The sequence below is a fragment of the Marmota flaviventris genome, chromosome 15 (genome assembly GCF_047511675.1).
Source record: "Marmota flaviventris isolate mMarFla1 chromosome 15, mMarFla1.hap1, whole genome shotgun sequence".
Classification (NCBI taxonomy): domain Eukaryota; kingdom Metazoa; phylum Chordata; class Mammalia; order Rodentia; family Sciuridae; genus Marmota; species Marmota flaviventris.
The window spans coordinates 2,236,095-2,250,005 of record NC_092512.1 but is presented as its reverse complement, the minus strand read 5'-3'; positions in this window follow the sequence as shown (position 1 = coordinate 2,250,005).

Sequence of the window (13,911 nt, the reverse complement as noted above, 5' to 3'; positions counted from 1 at the left end):
CACGGGCACCAAGTTCACTGCCCGGAGGTTGCAGCGGTCACAGCTGGGGAGAGCCTACCCGAGCCGGGTCCTGAGCCGGGTCCTGAGCTGGGCTGCACTCCTTCAGGGGGAGGGCTCTGTGCGTGTGGCTGTCTGCCGAGTCCTGCCACGTCAAGTGCAGGCCCTGGGGCAGTTGTGTCCATCCCACATTGGACCTGGGAAGACCAGCCTGCGCAGCCAAAGAGGGCTACAGCGGGACTCGCAGGGTGCGTGCCAATCCTGAGCCCTCCGCCCCTGAGGGACTCCAGACGCGGCTCTTCCACAGCCCCGGCCTTTCTTCTCCCAGTGGTTTGCACTCACGGGCCTCATGGCCAATGCTGCTGGTGGACAAGGACCCTCCCCACCCGTGCAGAGGTGGCCCGCTGCCCGTGGGGCTGGTGCAGTGGGCAGGTGGAGCTGGCCAGGCAGCCTCCAGGGAGGTGAGGACAGCAGGGCAGGGTGAGACAGTGGTCATGGAGGGAAGGGACAGAGAAGGGCTCTCTGGGGGTCTCCATCAGCAGTGAGATGAGGGCAGGGCCGGGCACTGTCCTGAGCAACCTCCAGGCCCTGATGTGCATGCCATGCTGAAGTCACACAGAGCAAGTGCAGCGTGTCGGGGGCAGGACAGGGTGCAGCCTGTAGTGACGGGTGGCTCAGCTTCCAAGACTCCAGGGCAGGGGTCCAGGGGCTGAGACGCAGGCTGTCCAGGAGAGGGCATTGGGCACTTGATGGAGCCGGGAGGACATGGCCTCAGGGGAAGGCTCGGGGAGAACAGCCCTGGAGGCCAACAAGGACCCGGCTTGGTCAAGACCCAGCATGCCTCCACCCGGCCCACAGCAGCCAAGTCCAGCGTGGCCGATGCCCTGGGCCTCAGACCCCAGCACTCAGTCACCCCAGCAGGTCAGGACCTCCACCAGTCAGCACCCAGCACCCTGGGCCATAGGGCTGGCAGTGCCCGGAGAGCGGCCTCCTGGGAGGGAGGCAGGCTCTGGGTCCTAGCCATGGTCCACACGGCCCCACCACCCTGTTAGCATCTTTGGTCACCTCCCCACGCCCCCTGCCCCTTGTCACAGTGACTGAGGTCACTTTAAGAACATCCCACCCAGCCTTCCCCCAGGTGCTGTCCACTGTCCAGACGCTGACCAAGGCCGGAGCTGCAGTGTGCGGGCCAGGTGAGTCAGTGGACACAGAGATGGGCCAGAGAACCAACCAAACTGCCTGGTTCCTTGGGGACGCTCAGTGCCCACTTGCAGGGCAAGGGCCTCAGAGTAGGCACGGACTTCCCGGCCTACCTGGGCCTGGTGTTCTCAGGTTCCGCTGGCCCATAGTGCCACCCTGCCCTGCGGGGATGACCCATGAGGGACTGTAGCTGTGGCTCCCTGCAGACCCAGGCTCGGAGCTCAGGGGGCTGAGAAGTGACCTGAGCCAGTGGCCACGGAGCTCCCGGGCAGTGGCCTCAAGGTCTCCTGCACCAGACAGAGGACCAAGCCCAGCCGGGTGGGGCAGGGACAAGCCACCACCCCTGCAGGTGTCCTCATGTCACCCTGAGGGGCACCTCCCACCGTAGAGTTAAGAAAACCGAGCTGGAGTGGTGATGGGCAGGGTGAGGCAGCGCGTGCGATCCCCGCTCCCCACCACCCACAGGCAGCCAGGGGCAGGGGAGATGGGCAGGGAGGAGGCCCGCCTGGCCCTGGAGATGCCCTTGACTCCCACGGAGCAGACACGCTGCCCACCGCTGTGCACCACCCCACGCACCCGACACCCCACCCTCCCCAAGAGGGACGAGAGGCAGTTCCGACGCTCAGATTCCACAGCGTCCAGCCTGGGAGTAAGAAGGTGGGTCCTAACGTCAGCTCTGCCACCAACCTGCTGTGACAGAGGAGAGCCTGCTCCTCTCTGTCCTGGTCCTCCTGAGAAGGAGGAAGGAGGGGGCTGGGCCAAGCTCCTTCAGCCTGACCTCTGGCTCCCAAGGACCCACCGTGGTCACTGCTTGCCACATCGACCCCTGACCTATCCTGTCCCCACACCATTGGGCACCCCCAGGCGGGCCTCTCTGTCTCAGCCAGACAGGCCCTGGGCCTCCTGCTGCTCTGCACAGTGGGACCTGCAGGTCACCCCGACACTTGAGTCCAGAGCAGGGGACGCTGAGCCCAGCCAGGGAGCTGCAGCCAGCGTCAGCACTGTCCTGGTGTGCCCTCTGCCCCCCTCAACTCCCCTCCCCGTGCACTTGTCCACCTGGGCCCATGGGGTGCCGATGGGCAGGGCTCAGGAGTGCAGAGCCGCAGCCTGGGGACCACCTGCAGCCCACCACGGGGGAGCCTGCCTCCAGAGCCCCCAAGGTCATGTGGCTCACGGGGGCACAGGTCAAGCCCCCACCGTCCTCCAGCAGCAAAGCCCAGGTCCCTGCCCACTGGCCAGCCACCCCCCTGCACTTCCTCACCTGCAGACTGTGGTCAGCAGCCCCAGCAACCCAGTGACCTTTGCCCTGGGGGACCGGAGCCATCTGCCTGGTGACAGCCGTGCAGGAGAAAACTGGAAGGTGGGCACTCCCCTCCAGCTCCAGCCCCAGGCTGCCCGGCGTGGCTCCTTCCCGGGCACTCTGCCAGCTGCCCTACTCCCTGGTCAGCACAGAGAGGCCACTGTGTCCCCCAGCCGCCCGGCCCCTCCACGCTCTCACACCTGCAGCCAGGAGGTGTGAAATCCAATTTGCTCCTGACACCTCTGCGGACACCCTGGGCCTGTGCGGCGCCCGCTGCGGCAAAGCTGAGAAGGCGGCCGAGTCCACCTGCGGAGTCCCCAGCCCCCCGCCCCCACCATGGCCCACGGGGAGAAGAGTCAGAAACTCGGCTTGGCAGGGCCTCAAGAGCCGGCGGCTCAGCCCTCGGTGGGGCAGCCTGGGTGGGTGGTTGAGGCCCCTCTCAGCAGAGGGCCTGGGCGGCTCCCGAGGGCTCTGAGCTGGAAGAAGTCCCGCGGCTCTCCTAGGGGTGCAGCGAGGGGCCCAGAGAACTGGACCCAACCCCATGGTTTACCCACAGGGACACTGAGGCCCAGGAGAGGCTGGCTCCGCCCAGGTGCTCAGGGAGGAGGGGACAGGACCCTCACCCATGGAGGCCAGCAGGCCCTGCCTCGTTCCCTGGCCCACCCAGGCAGCCCCTCCCTGAGGAAGCTGGTATGGTGTAGGCAGGTGGGGTGCAGCTTCCCTGGGCCAAGGCCATGCCCACACCACAGCAGCTTCCTGCTGGCTATGAGTGTCCCATGAGTCACTACCCCCCACACCCTCTCACCCCACAGCTGGAGCTCCTCCCTCCACCCCTAGGTCTGCTCCCCCGTCAGCTTGCTGCCTGGTACCACGCTGGGCATCATAGCCCCCCTCCCCCTAGGTCCCCCAGACTGCATTTCCTGGCTGTGTTAGTCAGTCTTCCATTACTGTGACAAAATGCCTGACAAAAATAACTTAAGAAGGAAAGGTTCATTTTGGCTCACAGTTCATGGTCAGCTGACCCCAGGGCTTTGGTGCTGAGGGGAGGCAGAGCATCATGGCAGCAGGGTGTGGCAAAGGACAGCAGTCAGCTCACAGCAGCCAGGAAGCAGAGAGGGAGGGGCAGGGAGCAGTGCAGGCCCAAGGGCACACCCCCAGGGATCCTCTTTTAAGCAGGGGACACCTCTTACAGTCCCCACCACCTCCCAACATCCATCCTGGGCCTTGGGGACGTCCAGATCCAAACTGTAACACTGGGGTCCTCAAGACATGGGTGACAAGCGTGCAGATGTGAGCAGCAGTAGTTTGCTGGGGGCGGCGCAGGATGGGGGTGAGATGGGGGGTGAGCGACCTTCAGGTCACTGCAGGCAAGGTGACTGGGCCCCATGCAAAGTAGCAGGACCTCAGCTTCAGCCCGCCCCAGGCTGGCCAGCTGTGCCACCAGCCGCGGGCACACACGGGGCTGCCTGTTCCTCAGAGAGAGGGGGCCGGAGGGGAGGGGCCGCTCTCTGGCTTCTGGCCTGGAGGCCGGCTCCGCAGGGGGAGCAGGCCGCCGTTCCCCTCCACCGCTGGGTCTGCCCTGGCGAGGACAGAGCCCTTCAGAGACAGAGGCCAGCGGCCCTCCTGGCTGGCCAGTCTCCGCAGGCCCACCACCTGACGCCAGCCCCTCCCCTGCACACCAGCCCTCCAGCATGTCCTCCTGGCAGCGTCCACGAGCCCAGGATGGAGACCCCAAGGCCACAGGGAGCACCCAGCCACTTGAGCAGGTCTGCTGCCCCCCCCCGACCTCCTAGGCCCCCCTTCACCGTCCCCACGCCACACCCTGGGGCCTGTCCCCCCAGTGAACTCCTATGCAGACGCCGCGGCCAGTGAATGGCCTTCCCTCAGCCCTTCTCCTGGGCAAGAGCTGCTTACTTGCTCCCCAGACCCAACAGGCGCCACCCAAGGACCCCCGGGGTGGGCGCTCAAGGCTCTGCACCCAGTGCCACCCTGCCACAGAGGTGCCTGCTCCTCTCTCCCTCTCCCCCTCTCTCCCTCTCCCCCTCTCACCCCTCTCACCCCTCCCCCTCTCCCCCTTCACCTCTCTCTCTCCCCCCTCTCACCCTTTCTCCCCCTCTCCCCCTCCCCCTCTCTCCCCCTCCCCCTCTTCCCCTCTCTCCCCCTCCCCTCTCCCCCTCCCCCTCTCTCATCCCTCCCCCTCTCCCCCTCTCCCCCTCCTCCTCTCCCCCTCCCCCTCTCTCCTCCCTCCCCCTCTCCCCCTCTCCCTTTCTCCCCCCTCCCCTCCTCCTCTCCCCCTCCTCCCTCTCCCCGTCTCACCCCTCTCACCCCTCCCCCCTCTCTCCCCCTCCCCCTCTTCCCCTCTCTCCCCCTCCCCTCTCCCCCTCCCCCTCTCTCATCCCTCCCCCTCTCCCCCTCTCCCCCTCCTCCTCTCCCCCTCCCCCTCTCTCCTCCCTCCCCCTCTCCCCCTCTCCCTCTCTCCCCCCTCCCCCTCACTTCTCCCTCCCCCCTCTCCCCTCCTCCTCTCCCCCTCCTCCCTCTCCCCCTCTCTCCCCCTCTCTGTTCTTTGCAATGAGCTTGTATCGCTTTCACACAAACAAGAAATCTGCTGTCAAAAGTCCCCTACACTGTCCAGTGGGGACAGAGCACTGTTAGCAGACTGTGGGCAGAGGTGGTGGAAGACAGGGCTGTGGGCAGCAGAGTCCCTGGGTCATGACAACAATGGCCTTCTCGAGGAGCACAGAGAGTTGGGACTCCCAGGACTCGGCCCCAGCCGGCAGCTGGCCCCGGGGAGTCCCATCCCCATGGGCTACAGAAGGCAAAGCCGGGGGCTATGGCAGGCCCTGGGGGCTCTCCAGTGCTGTGCCCACACAGGCCCCACCCGACTGGCTGCCTACTGTACTCAGTGGGCCTCTGGGTCACCAACTGCCACACCCCTGCAGGGGCCATGGAGAGAGGGCTCCTAGGGCTGGCAGGAGGCCAGCTGGGGGCCCCGAGGCATGGGGACTAGGGGACAGCCCCAGTCTGACAGGAGATGCCAGGGCCCACTTAGCCCTTCAGGGCTGCCCCTCTGCAGGCTGCCCAGCCAGGAGCTGGTGAGAGGGTGGGTGGGCAGTGCCTCCAGCGCTCCAGAGAAATGAGCCCTCACCGGCCACCCACAGCCCCGCCCGGCTGCACCCTGAGCAGCAGGACATGCCGGGCACCTCCCTGACTCCAGCCCAGGGAGGCCGACTCCGCCTTCTGGGCATCAGAATACCTCCAGGCTACCCAACCCCGAAGACCCCCCATTCTGTGCTGCCTCCCCCCGAGCCCCTCCGTGGGCCACTCTCCATTCATCCTCCAAAACCTGTTCTCCAGGGGCTCCGCCATCCTGACCCCAGCACAGCGCCCTGCTGGCTCTGCACCACGCCCACCCCGCAGCCTCTGCGCTGGCCCCTCAGCCTGGAATGCTGTTTCTTTGGATATTGGCTGGGCTCCTGCATGGCCTCTAATGCCACCTCTTAGTGACAAAGCCACTAGGACACCCTGCTAGGACCGCCCACTCCCTGCTGTGGTCCGCACGTGCACCCTCACCCGAACGTGAAACCCAGGTCCCAGGTGGTGCTGGCAGGAGAGCCCTGGGGGACCACGAGGTGGGCCTTGGATGGAGCTGGCAGAGACCCCTCCTCCCCTGGTCCTGCGGGGACACACAGGCCTCGGCAGAACCCACCCTCGGGCACCCTGACCTTGGGTTTCCAGCTCCAGACAGAGAGAAAGAGGTGTGAGGGTTTCCCAGCCCCTGGCCTGCAGGACCTTGTGGCAGCAGCCCAAGCTCCCAGCCCTGGGCTCTGCTGCCCTCCTGACCAGGGCCAGCTCCACCCGTGCGCCCACCACGGGTCCACTCTGCCAGCTAGACCACAGGCCCCTGCAGGGCACAGATGGCTGGGGCCAGGCCCGGGAGAGCACCCTGAACAAGCCGTTGTGACCTGTGGACATGGGAGTGGCTGACGTCCAGCTTCCAGGGAGGCCTGGAGCAAGTGGCCAGGGTTTGCAAGTGGCCAGGGTTTGCGCTGTACTCCGTGTCACCCGCCCTCCTGCTCCCAGCCTGGGGCGAGGTGACACCATGGCCCCTGGGGGGACCTCAGAAGGGATCCCATGGGGTTGGTGACCAAGCAGTCGTGGGGCAGCCCAGCGGTACCTGGAGCCCGTCTGCTCCTCAGAACTGCCACCTGGGACTGCTCTTGGCCACTCCCGACCACACAGACGTCCCCAACCCTGGGAACTGTGTGGGTCTGTTCCCCTTGCTCCAGGGCCTGTCCACTCACACTCTGTCCCGAGCCAAGTCCACAGGGTGCAGCCACGAGCCTGGGACCCTCCAGGGAGTGATGTCCGCCCTCATGCCTGGACGAGGCTGAGCCGGGGAAGGAGGGCAGGCTCCAGGGGAGGAGCCCAGCCTCCACATGCCACTGTGACAGCCAAGCCACCTGTGCCCTGTGGTGTCACCAGGTCCTGCCTGCCAAGGCCAGGGCCTCCCCACGTCCAGCTCTCCTGACCAACCCCACCAGCCATTCCTAGCACCACAGGACACCTGTGCTCCCTCCCCAGGGCCAGGCCTCAGGGGGCTGCCAGTCCACACTGAGGCCGTGTGGCCTGGGGCTGGGGGATGCCGGCCGGGCCATCACCTCTGGGGCAGTGGCCTCCTCATGGTGAGTGGGTCAGCTCTCGGCAGGCCCCAGCAGCCATGTTTCCAGGGAATTCTGTGCACCTCAGCAGCCCCCCTCCCGGGCTGCACCAAGCTCTGGCTGGGGACATGAGCTCCTCGGCTCCTTGGGTCCCGTGCAGAGCCCCCTTGGCCTCTGCCTGACTCAGCAGACAGCTTGCTGGAGGCTGGGGAGAGGGGCGGAGGGTCCCACAGCACCCTGAAGACCCTCTCCCTGCCACCCCTGTGCCCAGCTCCAGACCCTGGCTGTCCCCTGGTCAGCCTCCTGATCCTCAAGGCCGGGGGCGGAGCAGTCCCCACCCCATCATCACGGCCCCCAGCCCCAGGGGCCGTCCCCTGCTCCCTCCTCTGCAGGCCGAGCTGAGGCCACATGGCCCCTGTGTGGAGGGTGCTGGCGAGAACTGGGCTGGCACAGATGGGCAGGGGCTGGCACAGGTGGGCAGGGGCTGGCACAGATGGGCAGGGGCTGGCACAGGTGGGCAGGGGCTGGCACAGATGGGCAGGGGCTGGCACAGGTGGGCAGGGGCTGGCACAGGTGGGCAGGGGCTGGCACAGATGGGCAGGGGCTGGCACAGGTGGGCAGGGGTTGGCACAGGTGGGCAGGGGTTGGCACAGGTGGGCAGGGGCTGGCGGGGTGCTGAGGAAGTGTGGGGCCAGGGCAGGGGCAGGCCCAGAGGCCAGCGAAGAAGAGGTCTGTGAACAGCCAGGACAGGGGCCTGGGCACAGCACGGGAAGCTCCGGCCCTGTGGCCAGCACAGCCACCGTCCCAGCAAGAGCCCACTGGGACCCAAGGGGCCCTGGGGCTGGCAGCTGAGGGCAGATGGGCAGGGCACCAGGAATGCCATGGCCAGAGCAGGAGCTGGGGGCAGGAAGCCACCAACATGCCCAGCACATGGCCCACCCATCGACAGCAGAGACCAAGGGCACACTGACCCCACAGGTCCCCTCCCAATCCTCAGTGTCCCTGCACCCTGGAGGGCTGCCCTGACCTTGTGGTGCCGGGCAGCCCAGCCCCGCCTGGCAAGGTGATCACACGGGTCACGGTCTTGTCCTCGGACATGTCACCTGGTCTGTTAGTCAGCTTTCCCTTGCTGCAGCCAAAACACCCAACGGGGCAGCTTCAAGGAGGAGGGTCATCGGCTCCCGTCTCTGAGGCTCCCTGCTGTGCGCCTGAGCGGGGCCGGCCCCTCGGTGGGCACAGCTGCCCGGCTCCTGGCAGCCAGGCGCAGAGAAGAGGGGCGGCCCAGGCCCAGGGGCAAGCCCAGCACCCCCTCCCGCCCACCCCGGCGGCCTGCAGTCCCCCGTCACCCATTCTAGTCACTAACCCGCCCAGGGGATCAGCCCACCCGGGAGAGGAGGTCCGCGAGGCGCTGCCTCCCGACACTCCCCACCGCCTGACCCTGCGCTCCAGCCACGGTGTCACGTCCAGACCACAGCATTCTCCCTTGATGAGGGACCTCGGCCACCAAGGAGCCCCGAGCCCAGGCCCAAGAGGTGTCCGCTCCTGCAGCTGCCCAGTGCCGGCTCTGAGGGGGCGGCCACCATCCTGGAGCCAGGCCGAGGGTGCGTGGGTCCTGCCCCGAGCGTGGGAGGGTCCCGGGGACTCGGGGGCTTTCCGGGCCAAGTGAGGGAGCGCTCCACATTCCCATTCAGCTGGCGACACCCTCCAAAGAGCTTATTAGAAATTAATATTTAATTATCTTCTGTGGATTTAGCCTAATTATTCCATTTATGATTGCTATTACTGAGAAGCCCCCAGAAGCAAAATTGCTTGCACTGAGCAGGGGAGACAGTCGGGCCAAACGCATCCCACTTTTCAGAATGCTCATTTTGCACCCCAAGGGGGTACTCCTGGTATCCCGCAGAAGTCTCTCTTGCTGCAGTTTATTTTTTAAAAACCTCTTTTCCGTCGGGAATGGCTGAAGATGCTCCTGTTCCCTGAGTGTCAGGTGGGGCTTCCTGGGCGGGGCCAGGGTCCCTGCCTCTCCTAAAGTGGATACCCTGAGGTTAGAACCCCATTTTCCCTTTGGGGATCACTGCACAGAGACAGGTGGAAGAGGAAGGGGAAAGAGGAGGAGGAGGAAGGTACAGGAGGAAGGCAAGGGGGGGAAGGGTCCTCGCAGCCTTGCTCTGGGGGAGGGAGGGTCCTGTCAACAGGTCCTAAAGCTCCATGGAGCTCAGTGATGTGCCTATCACCCTGATGCCAATGGCTGGAGGGGACTCCGGCCCAGGGCCACCCCCAGCTCAGAAATGAGTCTCCCGCCCGCCCGGCCTGACACTGTGGAGTCCTGGCTCCTCTCCTCACCCTCCTGCCTCTTGGTCTCCTGGGCGAGCAAAGGCCCTGGGGCAGGGGCAGGGGCAGGCTCTGCCTCGCCCCCAGGGCCCAGGTGGGCAGGGTCGGGACGCTCTGCAGACTGCCAGGTGGCCTGCAAACCCCGCTGCCACCCTCCCGCCACCCTGAGGGCCCAGTGCACCAGGATAGTCCAAGGGCTGCTGGGTGAGGGGCCCCTCTGGGTGTGGTGTCTGCCCTCTCCTGTGGGTCCCTTGTCACCTGGAGAACTGGTCGTCCCACCCGCAGCTAGCTCCAGCCCGCCAGCATCTGAGGAGCCACCTTGGAAATGCCCCTGGGGCCCCAGCCAAGCCTTCCGATGGCAGCCCTTGCCGACGTCTGACTGCAACCTCAGACAGACCCTTACCAGCCCAGCTGAGCCTGCGGAAACTGAGGTAGCAAATGTCACTGTTGTTTTAGCAACTAAGCTCTGAGCCCAAGTGTCCTGCAGCAAGGACAGGTCACGCACCTGCGTGTGGTGGCTCCACACCGACACCCAGAGCCACGCTCACCCTGACCCAGTCAGCCTGCCTGCCTCCTCTGTCCTCCCCACACAGGGGCCATGACACCCTGAGGGACCCTCCTCGCTGGTGCCTCGCCCTTCCCCAGGCTCCCCGTGGTGCACATGGCTGCCGAAGCCCCCCGTGCCTGTGAAGACCACAAGCCAACTTGCCCTGCTGCTGCCCGGGAGGACGGCCCCTGGAGGTGGGCGGCACAGAGGGAGGCGTCAGCGGGCCTGCACCCAAGTCCCTGAGTTCCAGGAACGGGGCCTCCACCTGCAGTCCTCTGCTGGGCCTCCAGGCCCCGAACCCCACTGACCGGAAGTGCTCAGGGACCGTGGGGGGTGGAGCAGGAGAATGGAGACAGAGTGGGAGAGGAAGAGGAGGGAAGGGGAAGGGGAGGAAGGGGGCATGGAGGGCAGGAGGGCAGTGGAAGGTGAGGGAGGCGTGGGTGCGGGTGGTGGAGGAGGGTGGAGGATGGGAGGAGACGTGATGGATGGGGGCTCTGACACTGGCTGGCTTGGGGGATCGTGAGTGGGGACAATGACATGGCACAGCTGGAGCGATGAGGGGCTGGTGGGCCCCCGACACAGGTGGCATCTCCTTGGGGCAGGGTGGTGACGATGAAAGTGAGGAGGGCAGCACGGTGACTCTGTGGCAGGAAGTGGCCCTTGACCTTGCAGGTCTGCCCCTGCTCGGGCCACGATGGTCGAGTCCCAGCTCTCCCGCCTGCCACCCCAGGGCTCCTGGGCCCGGGCGCTGTGGCACACAGAGGCCATGCCCACCCTGGGTAGAGTCCGTTCCTGGCAAACGGCCCTGCCCAGAGCCGGCCTGCCCACCGGGTGCTGGTCGGTTGGCCCTGGAGGCAGGTCAAGGTGGGGAGGCAGGAGGCCAGCGACACCCCAGACCAGCCAGGCCCAGGGCTGGGCAGAGGGGAGACAGGATGGGGGACAAGGGAGACAGCATGGAGTCAAGGTACATAGGGGACTGGTAAGAGGGGACAGGAGGGTGCACAGAGGGGAGAGGGGTGGGTAACTGGAGAAGGTAGGACGGGGCTGGGTGTGGGGGACTTGGTGTCCACAGTGGGTTTGGGGGTGAAGATGCAGGTCTGGCTCTGGGTGGCATCTGGCCCTCCAGCTGTCTCAGTGTCCTGGTCCCCACTCACTATCGCCCAAGCCAGCCAGTGTTAAGCACCCACATCCTGCCTTGGGTGCAGCCTTGTACCCTGTGCTCTAGGACAAGGCACTGGGACCCAGGAGGGAGCTCCCTGCCCAGCCTCCAGGGTCTGAGCAGATGGAGACACATCTGAGGCCCTGAGCCCTCCCTGGGGTCAGGGGACCTGCTGCGGTCCAGACGCCATCTTTGGGCTGGCGGGAGGCAGGGAAGGGCGGGGGGGCCCAGAGCAAACCAGGCGGGGTAGAGAGGGCCTTCCTGACTCCAGACCGGGGCCAGGACCAGGTGCTCTGAGCGAGGGAGCACTTCAGCACCTGGGTCAGAGCTCTGCGTCAGGGTGCTGGGAGCTGCCCAGCTGGGGTCCCTGCTGCCGACCAGGGATCTGTGCCATCAGCAGCTCCCCCAAGCACCCCTTCAGCACGCCGGGCGTGGCTCTCCCTGCAGAGAGGAGACGGCCCGGCCACCGCCCAAGAACTGTGGCAGGAAGGCAGGACCCGAGCCCAGGGACAGGGCCTGTATCAACAACTCACACCTGCTCACAGAAGGGCCAGTGCGTTCAGAGCTGGACGAGCGGCAGGGAACACACCCTGCCCACTCGGGGCTCCCTGGCCTCCACAGCGCTGTCACATCTCCCGACTGCCCACAGCTCCTGCCTCATCCTGCCCAGCCTGGGCCGAGGCCCCTTGGACTTGGCCAGCACAGGCTTCCCTGGGATCCAGGGGCAGGCCTGTCTCTCCCTCCGGCTCTGCGTCCACCCTGCACTCCCTGCCCCAATGCGTTCAACAGAGAAACAGAGGAAGGCAGGGGTGCTGGAGCCCCAGAACAGGGACCCTGAGGGACCCAGGCTGGAGCAGAGTGCCCAAGAGGAGCTCAGAGACCACCTGGGCAGGAAGGGGGGCTTGCACCCAGACTCTGCACGCCCGGCCCCCTCCACGGCCTCCTCTCCACCCCACCAGCAAGCTGCCCCTGATGGCCACCTGACCCCCAAGCCTCCCGGTGACGGCCGACAGATGGGGGTGAGCACCCCGCGGCTGCACTCCCGCACATCCGCAGGCGGGAGCCCGAGCTGCAGAGGAGCGGCCTCCAGAGATGGGGCTGGCCTCCCCACCTCCCTGTCATCAGGACCTGCCCAGTGGGAGCAGAGGGAGCCTGCTCACGGAGGCTGACAGCCTGTGACAGTCACTGTGTCCCTTTGGGGTGGGCCTGGGGTGGAGCGCAGGGTGCTGAGAACCAGCTGGTGGCCTTTGTGGCTCTTGGGCCATTTTTAAGGGTGGTGGCCCCCGGAGTCAGGTGAAGGCTGCTGGAGGGATGTGCATGGCAACCTGGGCACGGCCCACCCCTCAGGGTCAGGAAGTCCCCATGGGCCTGCCTGCCACCTAGGGAAGCCCACGCTGGTGAGCCGCCCAGGGGCCTGCCAGCAGCATGGGCGTGAGGGAGCGAGCTCGCTGTGGAGGGTGCCAGGTCCCCAGGCCATGTGCCGTGTCCCACCCCGCACCTCCACCACGACCTTGTTTGGAGATAGGTCTTTGCAGAGGCAATCTAGTAAAATGAGGTCATCAGGTGGGCCTGGCCCAGCACGCTGGTGTCTTACACACAGGGACATTGGACAGACAGACACAGGAGGGTGTGAGGACATGAGGAAGGCCCTGTCCACAGGCCAAGGAGAGGCCCCAGGAGGAGCCCACCCTGTCCCTCTACTCAGACCTGAAGCCTCTGGTGGGGAGTGACGATCTCGGTCGTCCGGGCCGCCTGCTGAGGTGGGTCACAGCGGCCGCAGCTCACTGATACGCCAGCCCCACCCATCTCCCAGGTGACCATGGGGAAGTGCAGAGCCGCCGGTGCCCAGGGGCTGATGGTTGGGGAGCGATTCTCGGGTCCTGTTGGGTGATGAATCCCAGACCCAGGCACTCTGCCCAGAGCACGGAACCCGCCTCCGCCTCCACCCGGCTCCTCCTGATGCCCTCACCGCCAGACACTCCGGAGGCCTCCAAGACCAGGGCACTGAGCCCTGTCTGGGCCTGTCCGGGAAGTGGGGCCTGCAGGTCCCTCATTGGTAGCAAGCAGAGTCCTCACAGCCCCCTACCCAGGTCCCTCCCATGTGCCACAAGGCTATCACAGGGCCCCTGGGGACTGTGCTCTATGCAGAGTCCACTGAGACATAGATGGCCATGGCCTTGGCCTGACTGTGTGCTAGGAACTCGGTGCACAGGGTCACACAAGCTGACCACTACCGTGACAGCCATGCAGGGTCTTGGCCACGCCCATTTCAGAGACAGACACTGAGGTTCCGGATGCACAGCTTCCAGCACCAAGTGGGGGAGCTGGGACAGCCTGACCTGCCCTCAGGCTGGGAGGAGGCAGCAGGGATCGGAGGCCAAGACTCAGCCAAGGCAGAGAGGAGGCCAGGTGTGAGGGTCTCCCAGGTCTCTGCACAGGAGCCCGGCCTCCCTCCTGCCCCCACCCCCAGGGTGTGGTCCCGGATGCACTGAGCAGCACTGAGAAGCTGAGAGGATGAAGAGCCGGCACACAAGTGGACAGGTCAGCCACTCACTTAGTGAAGGCCAGCACCCGTCCTGCAGCCTGCACTCAGAACCCAGCACAGATGTGAGCTGACAACCAGGGACCCCAGAGTGGAGGAGCACCCCAACACCAGACAGAGAGACCCTGCCGGCAAGCAGCAGGCGCCAGCTGGAGCAGAGCGCAGCCCAGAGCCAGC